The sequence below is a fragment of the Monodelphis domestica genome, chromosome 1, assembly GCF_027887165.1.
Source record: "Monodelphis domestica isolate mMonDom1 chromosome 1, mMonDom1.pri, whole genome shotgun sequence".
NCBI classification, from domain to species: Eukaryota; Metazoa; Chordata; class Mammalia; order Didelphimorphia; family Didelphidae; genus Monodelphis; species Monodelphis domestica.
The window spans coordinates 434,364,451-434,387,901 of NC_077227.1; the positions used below are offsets into that span (position 1 = coordinate 434,364,451).

General features: G+C 39.1%; 1 protein-coding gene and 1 non-coding gene across 2 annotated transcripts in view; both read right to left on the bottom strand.

Annotated features, from left to right (window-relative positions):
- Positions 1 to 23,432, bottom strand: part of LRP3 (LDL receptor related protein 3) — a 105,849-nt gene extending 82,417 nt beyond the window's left edge. The window contains exon 1 of the mRNA XM_056812195.1: positions 23,123 to 23,432. The gene's annotated coding sequence lies outside the window, so the exon portion shown is untranslated. The remainder of the gene's footprint in view (positions 1 to 23,122) is intronic.
- Positions 23,378 to 23,451, bottom strand: TRNAT-AGU (transfer RNA threonine (anticodon AGU)). Its single transcript has one exon. It is a non-coding gene; the product is annotated as a tRNA-Thr (tRNA).

Genomic DNA, 23,451 nt, shown 5'->3' on the forward strand with positions numbered 1-23,451 from the left:
ATAGTAGGGGTTATATAAATGCTTTTTCTCTCTTCAGATATCTTCCCCTGAGCATATGTTGTTTATGCCATTATATATCAATATTTCAAGAATCTAAAATTTTCTTGATGAGAGTATTTCCTTCATACCACCCCACCCCCTTGGACTAAGAAAGTATTTTTATTTTTTAATATTTAATTTTATTTAATTAATTAATTTAGAATATTTTTCCTTGCTTACAAGATTCATGTTTTTTCCCTCCCCTCCCTCCAACCTCCTGCTGTAGCTGATGCACAATTCCAATGTGTTTTACATGTGTAGAAAAGTGTTTTTAAAAACCAAATTAACCCCTTTGGCCATCTTCAGCCAAGTTTTGTTATTTTTTATTTTATTAGTCAATTTAGAACATTTTTCCTTGGTTACAAGAATCATATTCTTTCCCTCCCCTTCCCGTAACTGACGCACAGTTCCACTGGGTATTACTTGTGTCCTTGATCAAAACCTATTTCCATGTTGTTGATGTCTGTATTCGGATGTTCATTTAGAGTCTACATTCCCAATCATATCCCCCTCGACCCATGTGATCAAGCAGTTGTTTTTCTTCTGTGTTTCTACTCCCACATATTTTCCTCTGGATGTGGATAATGTTCTTTCTCATAAATCCCTCCAGGTTGTTCAGGATCACTGCATTGCCACTAATGGAGAAGTCCATTACATTCCATTGTGCCACAGTGTATCAGTGTACAATGTTCTCCTGGTTCTGCTCCTTTCACTCTGCATCACTTCCTGGAGGTTGATCCAGTTCACATGGAATTCCTCCACTTTATTATTCCTTTGAGCACAATAGTATTCCATCACCAACGTATACCACAATTTGTTCAGCCATTCCCCAATCAAAGAATGTCCCTTCATTTTCCAATTTTTTGCCACCACAAAGAGTGCAGCTATGAATATTCTTGCACAAGTCTTTTTCCTTATTCCTTATTATCTCAAGTTTTGTTATTTTGAATAATTTTGGTCTAAATTTCAGGCTGTTGCAAAAAACGAATTGATATCTAAAGAATTTTAGATCTCTTTGGAAATAGCTCCTTCCACATGGTGAGACTCTTTGGTATTACCATTGTTTTTGTATTAGGCATTATTTTCCTATTAAGTATAATGATAACACTGACAATCCTTCCCATTTGTATGTTGCTTTCTAGTTTATGAAGAGCTTTCTCATCCATTACCTCCTTTGATTCTCACAGCAGTCCTGTGGGGAAGGTATCGAGGCAGGCACATAAATGTCACTTGAGGAATTTGACAGATTTCTTGCATTAAAGCCTAGCCCACTTTCTAGAAACCATCCCCTACTGTGGCATCAAATTAAAATAGGTGCTTGACTTTTATTTCTACATCGTTTAGCTTATTAAACTGCATCATGTTCTTATCCATCTAATTTGACACAATTGTGTGTCTGTTTTCCAAGGACTAGCCTGGCCGAATTCAGAGAAGCTCTTTGCCAGACAGGTATGTTTCTGCTGCAACAGCTCTTGAAGACCCCTAAGATGTGGAGAGGTGACAACCTAGATCAGAGGAGGGAGTGCCCTCACCAACAAAATCCTAGATCCCTAAAATATCGATGTGCAATGACACAAAGTACAGAAGGTCAGGTTTTGACTTAGAGAAGCATCTATCGAATCCACCCCTTGGAGCTCTCTTATGTCTAATTGTTTCTGCAGTCAATTAGTCATTCAATAAATATTTATTAAATACCTACTGTGTGCTAAGCACTAAGCTAAGCACTGGGGATTCAAAAAGAGGCAAAAACGAGTCCTTGCTTTCAAGGAATCTACAGCCTACTGAGAGATCCAATATGCAAACAATTATATACAAATAAACTATTTTGCTGTTGTTCAGTCATGTCCAACTCTTCCTGATTCCATTCGGAGTTTTCTTGGCAAAGATACTAGAGTGGTTTGTATTTCCTTCTTCAGTTCATTTTACAGATGAGGAAACTGAGGCAAGCAGAGTTAAGTAACTTGCCCAGGGTCACATAGTCAATAAGTGTCCAAGGCCACATTTGAACTTGAAAAGATAAGACTTCCACCTAACTTATCACAAGTAAACAATCTTTACAGGATAAATTGGAAATAACCAACAAAGGGAAGGCACTAGAATTAAGAGGGATGGGGAAAGGCGACTCTGAGCAGAAGGGCAGAAATCTAGTTTCTCTCTATACAAGGCCTCCCCCCATTGTATCCCCTAATGTAGAAAATAGTATTTTTGCCTCAATGAACACACACACACACACACACACACACACACACACACACACACACACACACACACCTCCCTAGTCTTGGATACTATTCTTCTCTCAAAATAGTCAATGATTGTAATAAATGTTTCAGCAAGAGGAATAAGTTGGGCTGTGAGGACCCCAGCCTTTTAAAGGTTACAAAGGAGGGGGCAGCTGGGTGGCTCAGTGGATTGAGAGTCAGGCCCAGAGATGGGAAGTCCTGGGTTCAAGTCTGACCTCAGACACTTCCTAGCAATTTAACCCTGGGCAAGTCATTTAATCCAGATTGCCTATCCCTTATTACTGTCTGCCTTAGAACCAATACACAGTATTGATTCCAAGATGGAAGGTAAGGGTTTAAAAAAAAAGTTACAAAGGAATCTTTGGCCCCCTTACTCCATCCACTGTAAGCAGCCTATAGATATAGAAGATTCCTTTGACAAGGGAAGATGTCGACCTTAAATAAAAGATTTTGGAAACATGGAATTCCAGAGGGCTTATGGGTAGGAAAAGCACCTGCCTAAGCCTAAATAAGAGTCTAGTGGATTAAATACAGCCAATGTATGCACTTTGAAAATATTTCTGCCAAAACAAATGTGTGCTTCTGAAAAATTACATCTGCTATCGAAAGACTTAAGAAAAATGTCTACAAAACAACCTTCCAAATAACTGTCTTTGCCACTTTCATGGTCTTGATTAATTTAACGGGCTTAGATGGAATCCATCCTTAGGTACTCAACAAATGGGCAGGTGTGACTGCTGAGCCATTGTCAGTGATATCTGAAAGTTCATGGAGAAACAAGAGAGGGAACACAGGACTAGAAAAGGGTAAATGCTGTTCTGATTTTCCAAAAAAGGGAAGAAAATAGAGTCTGAAAACTGTAGTCCAAGAAGCTTAACCTCTTGGGATCATAGAGTCACTGATTTGGAGCTGAAAGGGACTTTAAAATTCATTTAATCCAACCCCTTCATTTTACAAAAGAGGAAACCGAGACCCAGAAACATTAAGTGACTTACCTGACATAATATTGGTAAGCAGCAAAGTTGGGATTCTAAATCAGATCCTCTGACTCCAAATCCAATGCATTCCCCACTGCATCCTAATTCCTCTACTGACAAATTTTTTTTCTTTAAGCCCTTACCTTCTGTCTTATAATCAATACTGTGTAGCCAAGGCAGAAGAGTGGTAAGGGCTAGGCAATGGGGGTTAAGTGACTTGCCCAGGGTCACACAGCTAGGAAGGGTTTGAGGACAGATTTGAACCTAAGACCTCCCATCTCTGGGTCTATCAATCTACTGAGTGACCCAACTGCCTCCCTGACAAAATTCTTGAAAGTATGACTAAAGGAATAGTTGATGAACAACTAGAAAAGAGGCCTTGATCACAAAGAACCAGGAAGATTGCACCAAGAATAACTCTTACCAGACTAGCCTCATTGCCTTTCTTTTTTTGTTTGTTTGTTTTAAAATTCACAGAAATTATTTTTTTTGTTCTTGTTAGCATATACCCATGTAGCAGTTTGGAGAAAATTTCAACTATATACAAAACTTTCCAGACAATGCATTTCAATAGTTTTATTGAAAGGTCACTTTCTTAGTACCAGAGCATAATGGTACTTTGCTCCTCCGTTGTCTTTCTTAACAGATTAATGATTAGTGATCAAGAGAATGGCATAGAGTTTACATTTTGGCAAATGTTTGATATTGTTAAATCCATTATATAAAATCTACATATAGCATAAATACATATTGTTTATATGTATAACTATTGATATATTTCTTGTGGCAAATATGGAGAGATGTATGCTAGACAATAGACACAAAAGTGTAGTCAAATGGATTTGCAACTGATCGAATGGCTAGATCCAAAGAGGACTCACCCATAGTTTAATATCTGCTCAGGACTACAGAAGAGTGCCCAAGGAGTCTGAACTCATTGAATCTGTAACATTTACTATTTGATCAGCGAGTTGGTGCAATGCACTGATAGCATGTTAATCATACCTGCAGATGTCACAAAGCTGAGAGGTTTAGCTGACACACCAAATGATAGTCAGGATCCAAAAATGTCTCAAAAGGTTAGAATGCTGAGAAGAATTTAATTAAGATGAAATTTCATAGAGACAAACATTAAGTATTTATATTTGGGTTCAAAAAATCAATTTCAAAATGCAGATTAGGAAATTCATGGCTAAATAGAAGGTAATTTGAAAAATCTAGGGGTTTTAGTGGACTGGAAATATGAGTCAACAGTATAATATGAAAAATAAAGAAAGCTAATGTGATCTTAAGAGAAGGCAGAGAGAAGTCATAATCCTGCTATACTCTGCCCCCATCAAACCGCATCTAAAGTATTGTTTTCCATTCTGGGCATCATATTTAAGGACAGACATTAACAACCTGGAGAGGACTATGACCAGAATGGTGAAGTTTAGGTCAAATGAGGATTGCTTGAAGGTGATCAAGGACCATTTAACCTAGAGAAAAAGTAAAAACTGGGGTAAAATAGGAGAATTTTTTCTAGAATTTGGAGACTGTCATATGGAAAATGAATTAGACTTATTCTGCTTGACCCCAGAAGTCAGACCTAGTAGTAATTATCAAGAGTCAACTTTAGGCATGAAATAAGGGAAAAAAACTGATTAACACCACTATCCCCAGGAGTTGCCTCAGGATCTAGTAGATTCTCAGTCAGTGAACCTCTTCAATCAAGCACTAGATGAACACTTGTTGAGTATGTTGGGGAGGAAATTCTTGTGCAGGGATGGGGTTGGACTCTACAGCCTCTGAGATCCTGTCTAACTCTGACATTATGTGATTCTTCAAAAGGAGCTGCAGAACTGACACACAATCTCTAGAATCTGCTGGAAAACCCCCTTTAGTGAAACTTGATAAAGTAAAACCGCAAGTCTTACATAAAGAATGAAGCAAGCTTTCAAAATCACTCACAAACAGGCATGGGATTTCACTCAAAGTTTCAGTGACTTCTAAAAACCACTTATAAAAACAGCATCAAAAATGGAACTAGTGTATAGATTTCTGAAAACTCAGCAGTCAGCAAAATTATTCACTGGTTTTGAGCTGAGATCATCAAGTTTCTTAAATCAGTGTGCAAATCCAGAATGAAAGAAATGGAAGAAAAAGAGATTCCACAGTATCATTAGCTATACTGGAAAAAAATAAATTAATAGCATAAAAGTCAATTAATTTATTTACTGATTAAAGTCAATTTGTGTCCGAGGAAAACTTTTTTTTAAAAGATGCTGTTTGCAAATTTTATATATTTATCTACATCATAAATTAAAACTACAAAATGACAATAATCAAAAGTATTTGATACTGACTAAAAATTTAAAAGTAAATCAATAAAACAGACTAGACTACCAGAAGCAATAAAAAATAAAATCCCAATATTTGGCAAATCCCAGACTACAAATTACTAGCAGGAGGACTCCTTTTTGATAGAATAGCTCTGAAAACTGGAAAGCAGTTTGGCAGAAATTGGATTTAGACCAGCATTTACACAACATACCACCACAAGTTCCAAACAGATATGCAACATGAATGCAAACAATTTTATCACACACACACATGCCACATTTAGGCAGGAATGGATCATAGGATCATAGAGCTAGAGTTGGAAGAGGCTTCAGAAAGTAAGAAGATGGCTTTTATAAGTAAGGTTAGAGGAAAAAAATCTTAACCAAAAATTGGAGATGAACCTCAAAAACAAAACCAACAACTTCAATTACACAAAATTTTTTAAGTTTTCTCACATACAAAATCACTGCAAATAGAATAATAAAAAAAAAGAAATGACAAGTGGAGGAAAATCTTTCCATCCAATATTACCAATAAAAGTCTGATATCCAAGATATGTAAGTAATTGACATAAATATGTAAGATAAAATTCCACTGTTCAATAGAGACCTAGTGAATAGAGATGAAAAAAACTTTTAATACATAGTTTTATTGATATCTCTTGTTTTTACATCACTTTATTTCCAAATATACCTCGACCTCCCAACTCTAACCTCAATTTCATCCCTTCCAACAAAAGAAGAAAGAAAAAAATCATTTCAAGCAAGCCAACACATCAAATAAGTCTGATGATAATAAATAAGCAATCTTCCATACCCATCATCTCCTATCTCTGAAAAGAGAGAAGATAGGTTTTCCAGTTTCTTCTCTTTACTCTTCTTCATTATAATTATGCCGCATTAGGCTTTTTTCTTTCCATTTACATTGTTTTAGACATTTATCGTGTTTTCCTACTTCCACTTGCTTCATTCCACATCATTCTTCACATGCTTCTCCGAATGCTCTACATTTATTGTTTTTTACATTGAAGTAAAATGGCATTACATCCCCATGCTACTATTTATGTAATAATTCCCCCAATCAATGTGAACCTACTTTTTCCCCACATCTTTGCTTACCACACAAAGTGCTGTTCTGAATATTTTGGTGTATGTGGGAAATTTTTCCTCTACTTTTAAAATTTTTCATGTTATAAGGTTTTTTTAACTTCCTAGGGTTATATGGCCAGCAATAAGATCAGTGGATCAAAGGTTACAGACATTTTAGACATTTTATTTTTAGTAATTACATTTGCTTACTTGAATGGTTCCACCAATCTAAAGCTCTACCAATGGCATATTGGCATACCTATCTCTCTGCAACATTCTTTGATATTAAGTATTTCCATCTTTCATTGTTTTTTTTTCCTAATTTGCTGAGTATTAGGTGAAACCTCAGGGTATCCTTTATTTACATTTCTCCTATCATTCATGATTTGGAAGAGTTTTTCATGTGGTTATTCATATTTTCTGACTCCTTTTGAAAACTGCTTAGAAGAGTTTACAAAAAAAAGAATTGTACATTATCAATAATCACATGAAAACGTGCTCCAGATCACTAATAATAAGAGAAATTCAAATTAAAACAGCCTTAAGGTTTCACTCCATAGCTTACAAATGAGCAAAGATTACCAAATAATGGAGCCAGTCCACATGGGAGATGCTGTGAGATGACAGGCACACTAATTGATAAACTGTGAATGGGTCCAACTGTTCTGGAAAGCAATGGGGAGGGAATTCTGGAAGAAGAGTGACTAACCTGTTCATTCCTTTTGATCTTATAATCACATTATTAAGCCTATATCCCAAGGAGGTTTAAAAATAAAACTTAAAAAGTCCAACATATACAAAAATATTCTTAGCAGCACTTTTGGGGGGAGCAATGAAATGTAAATAATGTGGGTGTCCATTAATTGGGAACTAGCTGAACAAATTGTAGTACATGAGTATAATAGAATATTATCATGCAATATGAAATGACCAGTGGCAGAATGAATTCGGAATCAGCCTCAGATTCATGAAGCCCTGGGTTCAAAGGCCTACCTCTAACATACTGTCTTTATGATCTTGGCCAAGGCATGGAACCCTCTCTGTTCTCTAGGAAGTCCTAAGTGGCAGATCTACATTGGCAGAGTTCAACAGGAGTTAATAAAACCCTTCACTAAGAGTTTCCTACAACAACAAAATCACACGGCCCTACCGCAAAAAAAGCAATTAATTCCAAATATGGGGAATTAAAAAAAAACCTAATGGGTAAAATAAACAGGACCATCGGCTATGGGGGGTGGGGGGGGAGGAAAAGAAAATGATCTATGTCTTTAATGAATAATGCTTGGAAATGATCAAATAAAATATAATTAAAAAAATAAATAAATAAACAGGACCAAAAGAGTAATACTTTAGTCAACCAACAAAATTTTGTTCAGTGCCTTCTATGTACCTGACACTGTGCTAGGAGCCAAGGACACAAAATGTTGTTGTTATTCAGCCATGTGTGACTCTTTGTGACCCCATTTGGTATTTTCTTGGTAAAAACACTGGAGTGGTTTGTTATTTCCTTCTCCAGCTCATCTGACAGATGAGGAAACTGAGGCAAACAGGGTTATATGACTTTCCCAGGGCCACACAGCTAGCATCTGAGGACAAATTTTAACTCAAGTCTTCCTGGCTCCAGTGTTATATCCACTGTGCCACTGGGCTGCCCTGCAGGAGGGAGAATAATATCATTAAAGACAGAAATATAGGTTGGGACCAGCTTGTGAAGGGCTTTAAAAACTGAGAAGTCGATAGGTTATCCTAGCGAAGATGGGGAGCCACTGGAGTTAATGAATAGGGGAGTGATGTGGTTATAGCTGCTCTAAAGAAAGATCACGTTGGCAGTAGCGTGTGGGATGGACTGGACTCATGTGAGACAACAAACTAACAATGAAATGGGACTAAACAAAGATAACCTGTTTATTATCTTAAATGGGGGAGATGATACGTGGGTGTCCTCTGAACCCTGTCATCATAGAGGGAGTCTAATTAGATAAGACCCAGGAGTAGTTCAATTCTATACTTATAATCCTCGGGGGGGAATGAAAAAGAGAGAAGAGGGGAAAGGAAGTCTGGGGAAATTTATCTCACATAATGAGCAGCTAAGGACCACTCTTCTGCCTTGGAACCAATATGTAGTATTGATTCTAAAATTAAAGAGAAGGAAGGGGTTTTTTTAATGATAAAGGAGATAGTCTCAGAGAAAACTGAGAAGATTTGTCTAAGTGATACAGAGCAAAGTAGACAGTATAAAGAGAACAATTTATATGATAACAACGAGACAAACAACTTTGAAAGAATTAGGAATTCTGAGCATCATAATGATGAACCACAATTCCAGAGGACTAAAAAAGAAACAGGCTATTCACTTCTCAGGACTCAAAGCAAAGAAGGACACTTATTTTTGGACATGGCCAATGCAGAAATTGGTTTTCATGACCATACGTGTTTGAAACAGGGGTTTTGCTTTTCTTTTCTTTTTTTCTTTCAGAGGAAGAGGGAGTTGGAACAGGAGGGAACTAAGGCAAATTTCTGATAATTAGAAAAATAAAATATATTTAAAATATTTATACAACCTCTCTGTAATAGCAAAAAAAACTGGAAATTAAAAGGGCATCCTCTTATTGGGGAATGGCTAAACAAATTGATATGTTAATATAATGGAAGATTACTATACCATAAGAAATGACAAAATGGAAATGACAAAAATGGACAGTTTTCAAAGGAAATAGAAAAGAACTCTAAGAGTTAATGCTGAGCAAAGAGAATGGGAGTAGGCAAAAAAAAGTTATGTGATAACAATATTAGAGAAAAGAACAACTTTAAAAGATTTTACAACTTTGGTCAGTGCAATGATAAAGCACCAGTTCAGATAATTTGTAGAAGTATACCTCGAAACTCTTGTCAGAGAGGTAGATGATGACTTAAAAAGCAGGCATATACATGTTTAGACTTAGTCAGTGGTTGAATTTGTTTTCCTGGACTATTCAAATTGATGCTAAGTGTCTTATTTTTCCTCTTGTTGTTGTTCAGTGGGGCCTGGAGAGGGTGCTCCAGTAGGATGGACAGATTATAAATGCCTGTAGAAATTAGCATTTTTTAAAGGTAACCTAGAGCTTAGATTACCTGAGAACAGCATTCGTGAAAAAGCCCAAAGGAAGAGCCACTTTAAAAATCATACCAGTTTACCTCTCACTCAACCCTTTAAAAAGGCAGATGGATTCAAGATCCCCACCTAAGAATGACAAAGAAATCCTTAACGCATTTTTTTTCTTCATCATCTAAAGACTTACAGGTCTGATTATTTTTGCTCTCTACCCCCACCCCCCACCTTAGGTGATTTTTAATGTTTCATGGAGGTTCTTGGAAGTGTTGCTGTGGCTCTGGCAAACCCCCAAGCTATAGGGATGCTAGCCAGAATCAATATTCATTACTGTTGTTCTTTATTCATTGTTTTCTGCCAAAGATGCAACCTGCACAGCTACAGGACTGTAAATTCAGAGCTAGAAAGGAACTTTTTCATCATTAGAGATCATCTAGGCCATCCTTCTCATTCTGCTCATGCCCCAGAAAGTTTCAGTGATTTGCCCAAGCTACTTGTCTAAGGCAGAACTTGAACTCAGATCTGTTTGATTATAAATTCAGTGCCTGTTTCCTGCACTATCCCTTCATCCTCTCTTGCCTTAGGATGACAGATCTGGAATTGGAAGGGCTCCTGGCTATCAAGGAGGGGGGAAAAACTCCTGAATAATATAACTATGCTTTTAAAAATTCTATTTTTCATCAGGGTGTACCATAGGAGTGGCTAATTTTCTCATTTTGTCTGGGGACATTTCAGCAGGGATTTATTTATCACAGCCCAGCCTACACATCTACAAAATGCTTTTACTCTTTCCCATCAATAGCCTCAGAGGTCTGAGTGATGGAAAGTTCAAGCGAGGGTCCTGGCGACGGCCCCCACATTGGCTCTGGCTGTGATGAGTTTCCAAATGGAAGATATAACACTATTACTTTGCCAGAAGGCCTGTGGGGAGGGAAACACATTTCAGAAGCTCTTCCTGCTGAAACATGCTATTGACAGTCTCACATCTAACCTTTGTTAGTGACCTCTTAAGCACTCAAGGATGGATGGGGCCAAAGGCAAAGGAAGGCCAGGCAGGAGCAAATGAGTCATTCTTTCAGCCAGCCTGTGGGAAAGGGAAACAGAATCTTTTCATGTGTGAGTCTCATTTGGAGTCTTTGTATCCAAAGCTATAGCACTGGGCTCTTTAGTGCAATCAGATGATCCCAGAACTCCCAAGGACCAAAAGTATTTTTAGGTGGGAATGAAATGATCTCTGCCATTGGCTGGTTTGAGCCAGGATTGGGGGCTCAACAGTGCTATGAACTACATCATTCCTCTCCTGAGGAACCCACGCAGCACCAGAGACTTTACTTCTCTTGTCTGACCTTTGACAGTGAATCCTGGGAGATGAGAACTCTATAATTTACTCACAAAATATGGACTGTTAGGAAAGGCCATTTAAAAAAAAGAAAAGAAGAAAAGGCCATAATCTGACTCCCTCTGTCTCCTTTCCCTTTGTTATTGAATTTAGCTGCATGGTCACTGCTGCTTTTCTATTTACCCAAAGCCTATTCAAACCAAAAGTCAAATCTGGTCAACAAGAACGTATCAGTGCTTACTATGTGCCAGACACTGTGCTGGCACTGGGGATTGAATGAGAGACAAAACATAGCTCCTGCCCTCAAGGAGCTCACACTTTAATGAGGGTGACAACATGCAACCAACTATATGCAAATCAGATATATTCTGGGTAAATTGGAGATGATTTCAGAAGAAGGCACTAATATTAGGTTAGACTGAGGCAGGCTTCTTGCAGAAGGTGGGATCAAGGAGAGAGAGTGTTCCACGTCTGGAGAGAAATCAGTGAAAAGATATGAAGGTGGGAAATGTAATGTCTTGTAAGAAAAATGTTGAGGAAGATCATTTCACTGGATCATAGTGTAATAATTAAAATCATGAGGCTGATAGTAGCTTAATAACTTCATTAAATCAAAGAGAGGGAAAGATAGGAGAGAGATAGAGAGATAATTAGCTTTCTAATCTATCAGCTGCCATGATGAGCCTGTGGCTAAAATACAACAAGGATTCCTTCAGCCTCCATGCTCCAGCCAAAAGACTCCAAAGACCTCTTGGTCTCCACTTATAAGATCTTTTCTTCATCCACTAACTCTCACATCCCAGGAACCAACCATAGTTCCTTAATTTGCCTGGACCTCCCAGGGGGCAGTGCCCATGAAATCAGTTTCCCATCTCATTGGTTCCTTTCTCTAAGGGTTTATCTATACCTGAATTTATTCAGTGGTCTTTGCCCTCCAGGTCACTGAGAGATGACATTTAAAAAAGCGACATAATGGAGAGAGAAATTTGCTTCCAACAATAGACAGGAAGGAAGGAAGGAAGGAAGGAAGGAAGGAAGGAAGGAAGGAAGGAAGGAAGGAAGGAAGGAAGGAAGGAAGGAAGGAAGGAAGGAAGGAAGGAAGGAAGGAAGGAAGGAAGGAAGGAAGGAAGGAAGGAAGGAACAAAAAGAGTGGAAAGGTAGGAAGGGATCCACATATGAAAGGATTTAAAAGCCAGAGGATTTTCTTTTTGATCCTAGAGATAAGAAGGAGCCAAGGCAGTTTATTGAATAAGGGAATGATGATGTCAGACCTGAATTTTAAGGTCACTTTAATAGCTGAGTGTAAGATGAATTAGAGTGGGAAGAGACTTGAAAAAGAGAGGCCAATCTAAAAGCTTGTAATAGTTTTGGAGTGAGGCATTGGGGAGCTCCACCAAGAGGGCAATTATGTCAGGGAAAAGGGAGCGAAGTTTACAAAGGTAAAATCAATAAGCTCTGGCAACAGATTGGATGTGGGGAGTTAAATGAGAAGTTAAGAATGACATCTGCATTATGAGACTCAGTGCTGGGAAGGATGTGGAAGCCCTCGATAATAATACGGAAGTTGGGAAGAGGGGAGAGGAAAGGAAGGATGATTGGGTTCAGTTTTGAACTTGCAGAGTTAAAGACATCTACAAAATATGCATTTGGAAATGTCTATGAGGCTATTGGAGATTCCAGACTGGAGGTCAGGAGAGAGGTTAGGATTACATAACTAAATCTGAGAATCATCTGACTAGAAATGATAATTGGATCCATGGGAGCTAAGGAGATCATCTAGTAAAATAGTATAGAGCAGCGGTTCTCAACCTGTGGGTCAAAACACAGGGGTCGCCTAAAGCCATTGGAAAATACATATTTCTGATGGCTTTAGCCCCTGAGAAATCATGCTACTTTACAGCAAGATTTTGGAAAGAATGGGGACCCTGCTGCCTGAACATTGTCCTAATATTAGTTACCTATCAGCAGCACTCCCCCTATGAGGGGTGATGGATTTACCCTGTTGCCTGGAGACCGGATTCAAACAGAGACCCAGAGAGAGTACCCAGGGGCTGGCTCTGGGGGGGTTAAGAATGAGTCCTGGAGCGGTTAACAGAGCCAAGTAACCCCAGCAAAGTGAAGCCTCAGCTCAAGCTGGAGGGAGAAGACAGGAAGAAGAAGGCAGTGTCTGCGGACCCCCTCCCCAGGCAGGACTTACCTCCCACCCCAGCGCTCAGGCTGCCTCCTGCTGGATTAATATTTCTCAACATATAATTAAATATTGTTTTTGTGATTAATCACTATGTTTAAATTATGTTTGATTTGAAGCAATGAGATACATAATGCATATCAGGTATTTACATTCTGAATCATAACTGTAGCAAAATTACAATTTTGAAGTAGCCACCAAAATAATTTTTTGGTTTGGGGTCACCGCAACATGAGGAACTGTATTGCGGGGTCACGGCATTAGAAAGGTTGAGAACCACTGGTATAGAGGAAGGTGATAGCCCAGGACAGAGCCTTAGGGGATACTCATAGATAGGGGATATGATATGAATGAAAATTCAGCAAAAGCGACTGAGAAGTGATCAGAAAGAAAGGAGGAGAACTAGAAGAAGACTTTTGTTATAGGAGGTTAAGAAGTTTGAGGACTGAAAGAAGTGATTAGAGCATTATAGATTACACAGATCATTTCCTCCCTTTCTATGTTTTCTACCTCAGAGAAGCAGATAAAGGAGGAAAAGAAATAACTGAAAAGGAGCCAACACAAAAGAAAATCCAACTGGGAAAAATGAGTCATTATGGCAAAATACTTCATAAGATAAAAGATTTAGAATTGAAAAGGGCCTTAAAAAGTCATCTATTCCAACCCCTTCATTTTCGGATGAGGAAACTGAGTCCCAGAGAAGTTAAGTGACTTGACTAAAGTCATCCAACAAGGAACAAAGCTGAGATTTTAATTTAAGTGCTCTAACTCCTAAATCCAGCTCTCTTCCCAGTGGTCCACATGTTCAGTCACTTCATTACTGTTCATATGCCGAATTTCCCTGGAAAACATTCATCCATGATTTATTGCACAGTGCAATTGGTATAATTATTGGAACAAATTAACACAAATAATGTAGCATACTTTTTTCAAAGAAACTGTCTCATTATTTCAACAGCAATGAATGCTAATACTGAGAAAAAGCTATATCTCGATATTAATATGGAATAGAACTGAATCCCTTTTTTAAAAAACAAAGACCAGATGCTACCTTTTCAAAAAACCTGTCACAGCAAGCATTTTCTATACATCTGCAATGATTTTTACTCATTCTGAATTCTAATTTATAAAATGAACTTAATGAGGCCCATTCTTTACTTAAGCAAACTAGATCCAATGAGAATGGTAATATAAATTCCTCTAGGGCCCCTAAAGAAAATATAGTCTTCACTGTACTGAACAGTAACCTAAAAAGGAGGACCTAGAGATGGGAGGTCATGGGTTCAAGTCAAGCCTCAGATACTTGCTGTGTGACCTGGGCAAGTTACTTAAAAGGCACTCTTCTGCCTTGGAACCAATATTTAGTATTGTTCTAAAACTGAAAGTGAGGAGTTTAAAAAAAAAACAAACAGAATGGCCTGCCACTTGCAACAGAATAATCTGAGCCCATGAATTAGTCTGCACACAAGGAGAATGATGACTTTATACAGTCCCAGAGACAGACACAGATTCTGCCCACAGTAGTCATGGACCCAAATCATCCCATCCTTTTAACACTGGGCAGTGCACAAAAGGTTGCGGGTCACAAAACAGATATTTCCCCCTCATTCCCCCACATGGTAATTTCCATTTACAGTATCATTTACCTTCATTACAAAAGACAGTTGTGTTGGACTAGGGTTGATATTACAAAACAACCTCTTAAATGATCGATTTTATTTAATTAGAAAAAAAAAAGAAAAAATACTGATTTTTTCTTTTATGATATTTAGTTGAATAATTTTTTTTCTCGGTGGTATTCATTTCAATATCCAAGTTGGGGGATGGAGGGAATCAGTTATGTTATTGCTTAATTGGGTGTTACTTGGGCAAGTCCACGTGCAAAGCAGTCCAGGCAAGCGGCCCATTTCATCAATGAGCTGTTGTTTTGGAGAGGCACTATCTTTGAAATAAGCAGGTTGTAAATCATGGTTTGGTTCCTCACTAACTTAGCAGATGTACCAAGTTCAGAGGAGAGGCAAAAATGGTGCCCTAGCTTCTGCTTTCTGATAAAATTCACCTAAAAACTCCTGGCCTGCACTGGTTAACCGTTTGTACTCTAACTCACAGCTTCAAAAGAGCCCCTCTCAGACGGGTCATCTGCCAATAAATATGTCCTTGCTCACCCACCCTGAACCAGCCTGACCAGTTTCCTGTGCCATTCCTGTAGAGATCAGAAGGAAAAAAGGACCGGAAACTCTTCACTAATAAGCTTTTAGGGCTCTAATAAAAACATAAAGAGCTGTGCTTAAATAAAACTTAGCAAACACAGAGAAAGAAAAGAGATCAGAAGAGGATGCAGAGTAAATAAGTTATAATTAACATCATATTAAAGCCCAAATTGTTTTCTTTAACAATGTATAAATAGCACATTTAGTCTTTATTTTGTTTTCATTGGTTGGGATTATTACTGTTTATAATCTTAAAAAAAAAAAACATGCTATGCTAAAACATAGATACAGAGGGAAAGTTTGGCTAAGGCCTATCAGCTTCTTTTCTTCCCAAAGGGGATAGTGCACATGAGTGTAACATGGACACTGTGCTGTTATAAACCCTCAGAGAAGCAGCCGTCTTACTTCTCTCTCCCTTCCATCCCCCTCCTCAAAAGGCCAATGAACCAATGGCCATAGGCCCCAAATGAAGCCTTGGGAGAAGATATTCTGAGGGCCAGACCATGAAGGCTTTGGGCCTCTTTCTGGCCATAGGACGAGGGGTCAGTGTTAGCCTTTGCTTAAAAGCACAATGCACACTATACAAACTATTTGACATAATAAGCAAAGAGGGAGTTCTACCAAACTCCTTCTATGACACAAACATGGTACTGATTCCAAAACCAGGCAGGTCAAAAACAGAGAAAGAAAACTATAGACCAATCTCCCTAATGAATATAGATGCAAAAATCTTAAATAGGATACTAGCAAAAAGACTCCAGCAAGTGATCAGAAGGATCATTCACCATGATCAAGTAGGATTTATACCAGGGATGCAGGGCTGGTTCAACATTAGGAAAACCATCCACATAATTGACCACATCAACAAGCAAACCAACAAGAACCACATGATTATCTCAATAGACGCAGAAAAAGCCTTTGATAAAATGCAACACCCATTCCTATTAAAAACACTAGAAAGCATAGGAATAGAAGGGTCATTCCTAAAAATAATAAACAGTATATATCTAAAACCATCAGCTAATATCATCTGCAATGGGGATAAACTAGACACATTCCCAATAAGATCAGGAGTGAAACAAGGATGCCCATTATCACTTCTACTATTTGACATTGTACTAGAAACACTAGCAGTAGCAATTAGAGAAGACAAAGAAATTGAAGGCATCAAAATAGGCAAGGAGGAGACCAAGTTATCGCTCTTTGCAGATGACATGATGGTCTACTTAAAGAATCCTAGAGATTCAACCAAAAAGCTAATTGAAATAATCAACAACTTTAGCAAAGTTGCAGGGTACAAAATAAACCCGCATAAGTCATCAGCATTTCTATATATCTCCAACACAGCTCAGCAGCAAGAACTAGAAAGAGAAATCCCATTCAAAATCACCTTAGACAAAATAAAATACCTAGGAATCTATCTCCCGAGACAAACACAGGAACTATATGAACACAACCACAAAACACTCTCCACACAACTAAAACTAGACTTGAACAAATGGAAAAACATTAACTGCTCATGCATAGGACGAGCCAACATAATAAAAATGACCATCCTACCCAAACTTATTTATCTATTTAGTGCCATACCTATTGAACTCCCAAAAAAGTTCTTTACTGATTTGGAAAAAACCATAACAAAGTTCATTTGGAATAACAAAAGATCAAGGATATCCAGGGAAATAATGAAAAAAAAACACAAATGATGGGGGCCTTGCAGTCCCAGACCTCAAACTATATTACAAAGCAGCAGTCATCAAAACAATTTGGTACTGGCTAAGAAACAGAAAGGAAGATCAGTGGAACAGACTGGGGGAAAGTGAACTCAGCAAGACAGTATACGATAAACCCAAAGATCCCAGCTTTTGGGACAAAAATCCACTATTTCATAAAAACTGCTGGGAAAATTGGAAGACAGTGTGGGAGAGATTAGGCTTGGATCAACACCTCACACCTACACCAAGATAAATTCAAAATGGGTGAATGACTTAAACATAAAGAAGGAAACCATAAGTAAATTGGGTAAACACAGAATAGTATACATGTCAGACCTTTGGGAGGGGAAAGACTTTAAAACCAAGCAAAACATAGAAAAAATCACAAAATGTAAAATAAATAATTTTGACTACATCAAATTAAAAAGCTTTTGTACAAACAAAACCAATGTAACTAAAATCAGAAGGGAAACAACAAATTGGGAAAAAATCTTCATAGAAACCTCTGACAAAGTTTAATTACTCAAATTTATAAAGAGCTAAATCAATGGTACAAAAAATCAAGCCATTCTCCAACTGATAAATGGGCAAAGGACATGGATAGGCAGTTCTCAGATAAAGAAATCAAAACTATTAATAAGCACATGAAGAAGTGTTCTAAATCTCTTATAATCAGAGAGATGCAAATAAAAACAACTCTGAGGTATCACCTCACACCTAGCAGATTGGCTAACATGACAGTTATGGAAAGTAATGAATGCTGGAGGGGATGTGGCAAAGTAGGGACATTAATTCATTGCTGGTGGAGCTGTGAACTGATCCAACCATTCTGGAAGGCAATTTGGAACTATACCCAAAGGGCAACAAAAGAATGTCTGCCCTTTGATCCAGCCATAGCACTGCTGGGTCTGTACCCCGAAGAGATAATGGAGAAAAAGACGTGTACAAAAATATTCATAGCTGCGCTCTTTGTGGTGGCCAAAAACTGGAAAACGAGGGGATGCCCATCAATTGGGGAATGGCTGAACAAACTGTGGTATATGTTGGTGATGGAATACTATTGTGCTAAAAGGAATAATAAAGTGGAGGAATTCCATGGAGCCTGGAACAACCTCCAGGAAGTGATGCAGAGCAAGAGGAGCAGAACCAGGAGAACATTGTACACAGAGACTAATACACTGTGGTATAATCGAACGTAATGGACTTCTCCATTAGGGGCGGTGTAATGTCCCTGATCAATCTGCAGGGATCTAGGAGAAAAACACTATTCATAAGCAGAGGATAAACTGTGGGAGTAGAAACACCGAGGAAAAGCAACTGCCTGACTATAGCGGTTGAGGGGACATGACAGAGGAGAGACTCTAAACGAACACTCTAATGCAAATACTAACAACATGGCAAAGAGTTCAAATCAAGAACACATGTGATACCCAGTGGAATCACGCGTCGGCTATGGGGGGTGGGGGGGAGGAAAAGAAAATGATCTTTGTCTTTAATGAATAATGCTTGGAAATGATCAAATAAAATATTATTTATTAAAAAAAAAAAAAAGCATAATGCACAGAGCTCAGGAGAAGACCTGGCAGGAAGGGACATGGAGTTCCTATCTGCTCAGACTTGCAAAAGAGAATCAGTGGAAGCATTGGCTAAAACCAGTCATTTCACTTTTGGTGTGTTTCATTTCCCACCTGGTTGCTGAAGTCTCCCAGAAGCCTCATTATCAGCAGTCTCATCACCCTGCAAGCCCACTTCATTCAGTCTTGGTATTCACACTTCCATCAGTACCCTCTGCTCCTCTGATTGGAGGACAGAGCAAGGGTGCTCCTCCCCAAACTTCCACTTAAGAGAGTCATCATCTCCCACCTGGCCACACTCCTTTGGCCTATTCCATCAGGCTTCCTCACCTTCTCCCCACCCCATCCCATCTTTTGCTTTGTTATTTTTCCCTCATTGGATTATAAATTTCTTGAGGAAAAGGACTTTCTTTTAGTTCAGATTCGTGTCCTCAGAGCTTAGCACAGTGCCTGATACATAGCAGGCACTTAATAAAAGTTTACCGACTGTCAGGTTTGGAGATAAAACAAACATTTGCAACAGGACAAAATTATATCTTAATTCACCCCTGTGCTAATGAATTGTGAGGGTTAAAAGGAAGTTCCCTTAAGTGAAAGTGATGGGAATACTGTGAAGGCTGCATAAGTCCTTTTTAAAATATAGGACAAAAATAAATAAAAATATAGACCAGACTGGATTGCTTGGTGTGTCTAGAGCCAGGCTGGACTACCACATGACATCCCCAGGAGAAAGAGAGTGTCATAAGATCAGCTTGGCTCCTGGCAAATTCCTCAGGATCTTGAAGTTCTGGGACCTAGAGGTCATCAAAAGGAAGGGAGGGGACAGCATGGAGAGAGTACCAAGCCTGGAGTGGGAAGGACCTGGGTTCAAATGTGACCTCAGACACTTCCTAGCTGAAGTACCCTGGGCAAGTCACTTAACCCCCTAGCCTTTACCACTCCTCTGCCTTGATAATTCATAATTATTCCAAAAAAAGAAGGTAAGGGTTTTTTTTTTGAAAGCTAATGACCTCCTCCTACCAAATTATCTCAGAATTACATAGGTATATATTGTTTCCTTTGAGAGAATGTCAGTTCCTTGAAGGCAAAAACTGTTTCATGTTTATCTCCAAAATATCCTAACAACGTGTCTGGCACATAGTAGGTTTGAGTGACTGGAAGTAGAAATAAAGTAGGAGTTGCCAGGCAGAAGCTTCTATACATAGAAGACACTGCATGCCAGCATCAAAAAAGTGTTTGTAGGGCTCTTGCAGAATTGGGGGGCAGGGGGAATCCCCTTTTAGATCATAGGGCATCCAACTCTTCCTGACCCAGTTGCAAACTGTCTCCATCACAGTCCTCAGTCACAAGGACCAAAACAATAGTTAGGAACAGCTGTGTCATCCCTTCAAAGCATATCTCCAGGAGGCCCTGATTAAGAATAGTTAATTAAAACATTAATAATAATTTTTTAAAATTAGGGGAACCTAAGTGACACAATGGATAGAGTGCCAGGTATGAATTCAGGAAGATCTCAAATGGAGTCACAAAGAGTCATTTTTTTGTGACTGAAAAGCACCTCAACAATAACAACAAATAATTATGTACATTAAGCATACATAACACATTAACAATAATCAAATTAATAACAAAATAACTAGGAAAATAGACTGATGCGTTGAAAGACTGGAGACAAAGGAGCAAGATTCAAATCTTGCCTGTAACAGCTCACTACATGTGTCCTCAAGACATCATACCTTTATTGAACCTTAGTTTCCTCATCTTCAAAATACGAGGTTTGGAGTAGATAGCTTCTACGGCCTTTTCTAGTTCTAGGACTATGATCTCATAATAGTCTTCAAAATTTACAAAGAAATCCCTGATAGCATAAAAAAAAAAAGACTACCTATACATCAATAGACAAATGTAAAGCTAACAAACTTTGGTTACATTTTTTTTTTTGTAGTACACATCTGAGATTCCAGATTTCTCAAAAAAATGTTGATTACAATATTTCCTGCTGCATAAATGTACAATAGGTGCCAACGTGGAAAGAAGAGTGATTTCCACTACACTATCATATGAGCATCTTGTAAATTCCAGCTGCCAGCTCTATAGTGAGAAGGATGTTCAACTTTGTGTCTAAAAACCTAGGTTCAAATCCTGCCTCTTCCATTTAGGACATCAGGCAAGGCTCTGAATTCATCTGGCCCTAGTTGGTAAAATGAGGTTTTTGAACTAGATGACCTTTAAGGTCTCTTCTACATCTAAATCAGTGGTCCTATGACGTTAGGCACAATTCTTCCCCAAAATGACCTGCTTAAATAGCCTTTTTAAAATATGAGAAATAATGTATCATTTCTCAATTAATAAGCCACTTTTAATAACCTGACTAATTTTGTACTTATTGGAAACCAAAGGTTCCAAATAGCATCAGCAATTTCTTCTAAAATGAAAATTCCTAAACGACCAATTGGCAATTAATAGCTACATAATATAAAGTCCCTAACCTCTGCCATTAAAATAGAGAATGAACAATAGTGTCCCTAAAGAGCTAGGACACAAGGGTTTTTCACATAACAAAAACTTCACTTCAGTCAACTACCCAAGGTTCTAATGGGTCTCCACTGTAGGAAATGGATCTGTAATTACAGCCAAAAATTAAGATAGGGGTCTTTCCCTATGCCATTGATTTTGGAAATTAATGTGTTATTTCAAGAGAAACCTGGAAAATCCAGTCCCAGAACAATCGACGGGGATTTCAATGCTCTCCAAGGCCAATTTTATTGTGGGTGCTTTCAAGAGATGTGGGGGTGAGAAGCTACTATCAGCCTGAGGCCCAGAGATCTCAAGTGTGAACTCAGCACCTAACACCTACACTGTTACTAATTGAGGTCATTACCAGCCACACTTCAATTTATGACTTCTGGGTAAAGGATGTTGAGGATGTTGGCAACTGGCAAAATGAGAGTTTGGATGGGACAAGTGGGGCTCAAACTCTTAGGCTTGTAGTCAGAGTATCTATCACTGGACACAGCCATACCTTTCAAAAACTGATGCCCCATTTGGTGAGCTCCAGGTGTAGTGGATCTCATGAAGTAGTGGTATTTCCCACTTTAATGTTATCATCCTTTCATTTCTCCTCCAACCCTCTAATCAGCAAGTGTTTGTACAGTGGAGAGAGTGCTGAATTTGAGGCTAAGGAAACCTGAATTTAAATTCTGTCTCTGCCACCCATTAAACCTTGCATAGCAAGTAAAAGAATTTCTCTGGCCCTCAGTTTCCTCAAATGTAAAATTAATGAGTTCTAATGCCTCTTTCCAGCTTTCAATCTGGATCATCCTGATCCTGCCTCACTGCCTCCTTCACTGGGCATCAAACCTCCAAACCATTCCCAATTTCTTCCTTTACCAGTGCCAATCTCTGACCCTAACCCTTTTTTCCTCCATCTCACCCCTAAAAGCTTTATAAGCCCCTGGGCGTTAACTATTTCCATTTTCTTGCCTTAGAATCCCAAACAGCCTATCTTCACCCCCAAGCCTCAAAATGTCTTAATTCCCTCACTGACTCCTTATCCCCAAATTCCTCCTTCAGAGCTCCCAAATGACCTTCTGAGCTCTAGGGCCCCTAATTCTCCATTTTAGTCATTCCCATCCTCAAATACTTTCTGATCCTTTATCCCCAAATTCCTCTCTGACAACCTCCCAAAATCTTCTGAGCTCTAAGACTCCCTTTTCTCCCTTTCAGTCCTTCCCATCCTCAAACATTTTCTGATCCTTTATCCCCAAATTCCTCCCTGAGAACCCAAAAAAATCTTCTGAGTCCTAAGACCTCCCAATTCTCCATTTCAGTCCTTCCCATCCTCAAACACTTTCTGATCCTTTATCCCCAAATTCCTCCCTGAGAACCCAAAAAAATCTTCTGAGTCCTAAGACCTCCCAATTCTCCATTTCAGTCCTTCCCATCCTCAAACACTTTCTTATCCTTTATCCCCAAATTCCTCCCTGAGAACCCCAAAAAATCTTCTGAGTCCCAAGACCTCCCAATTCTCCATTTCAGTCCTTCCTATCCTCAAACACCCCAGGACCTCCAGTCCTCTCCCACATTTCATTTCTTCCATTCCAAACACTCTCTGTTCCCACACCCCAAACTGTTTCCTAGGAGCCCCAAACACCGTGGGGCCCCCAAAGGGTCTTCCCTCCCTGGAAGCTGTACTTGCGACCCCTCCCCTCGCACTGTCCCATTCATTGTGACCTCACACCCTCCCCCCAAAGTGTTGCCCACACCTCCCTCTTCCCCACCTTTCTCGCCCCGCCCCGCCCTTAGGGGTGCAGTTAACCCTGCTCCGCGTTTCCCTCACCTTGGGCTTGGGGGTCGGGAGTCCAGGCGTGGGGATCCCTGTGGCCTTAAGGTTCGGGACCCCTCTCAGGCTTCGGACGCAGCTGGTTAATAAAAGTGAGCGAAACGAAAGAAGACACTGGCCCCTCAAAATGCACCCCCAATCCTAGCCCTATCTGCCCGCTTCTGCGGGCTTCTCATTTCCAGGCGGCATAAAATGAGGGGTATTTTTCCGCACTAGGATTGGGGGGCGGAAAAAAAAGACTTCGAGGTCCGCAGGCACCGCTGGGATTCGAACCCAGGATCTCCTGTTTACTAGACAGGCGCTTTAACCAACTAAGCCACGGCGCC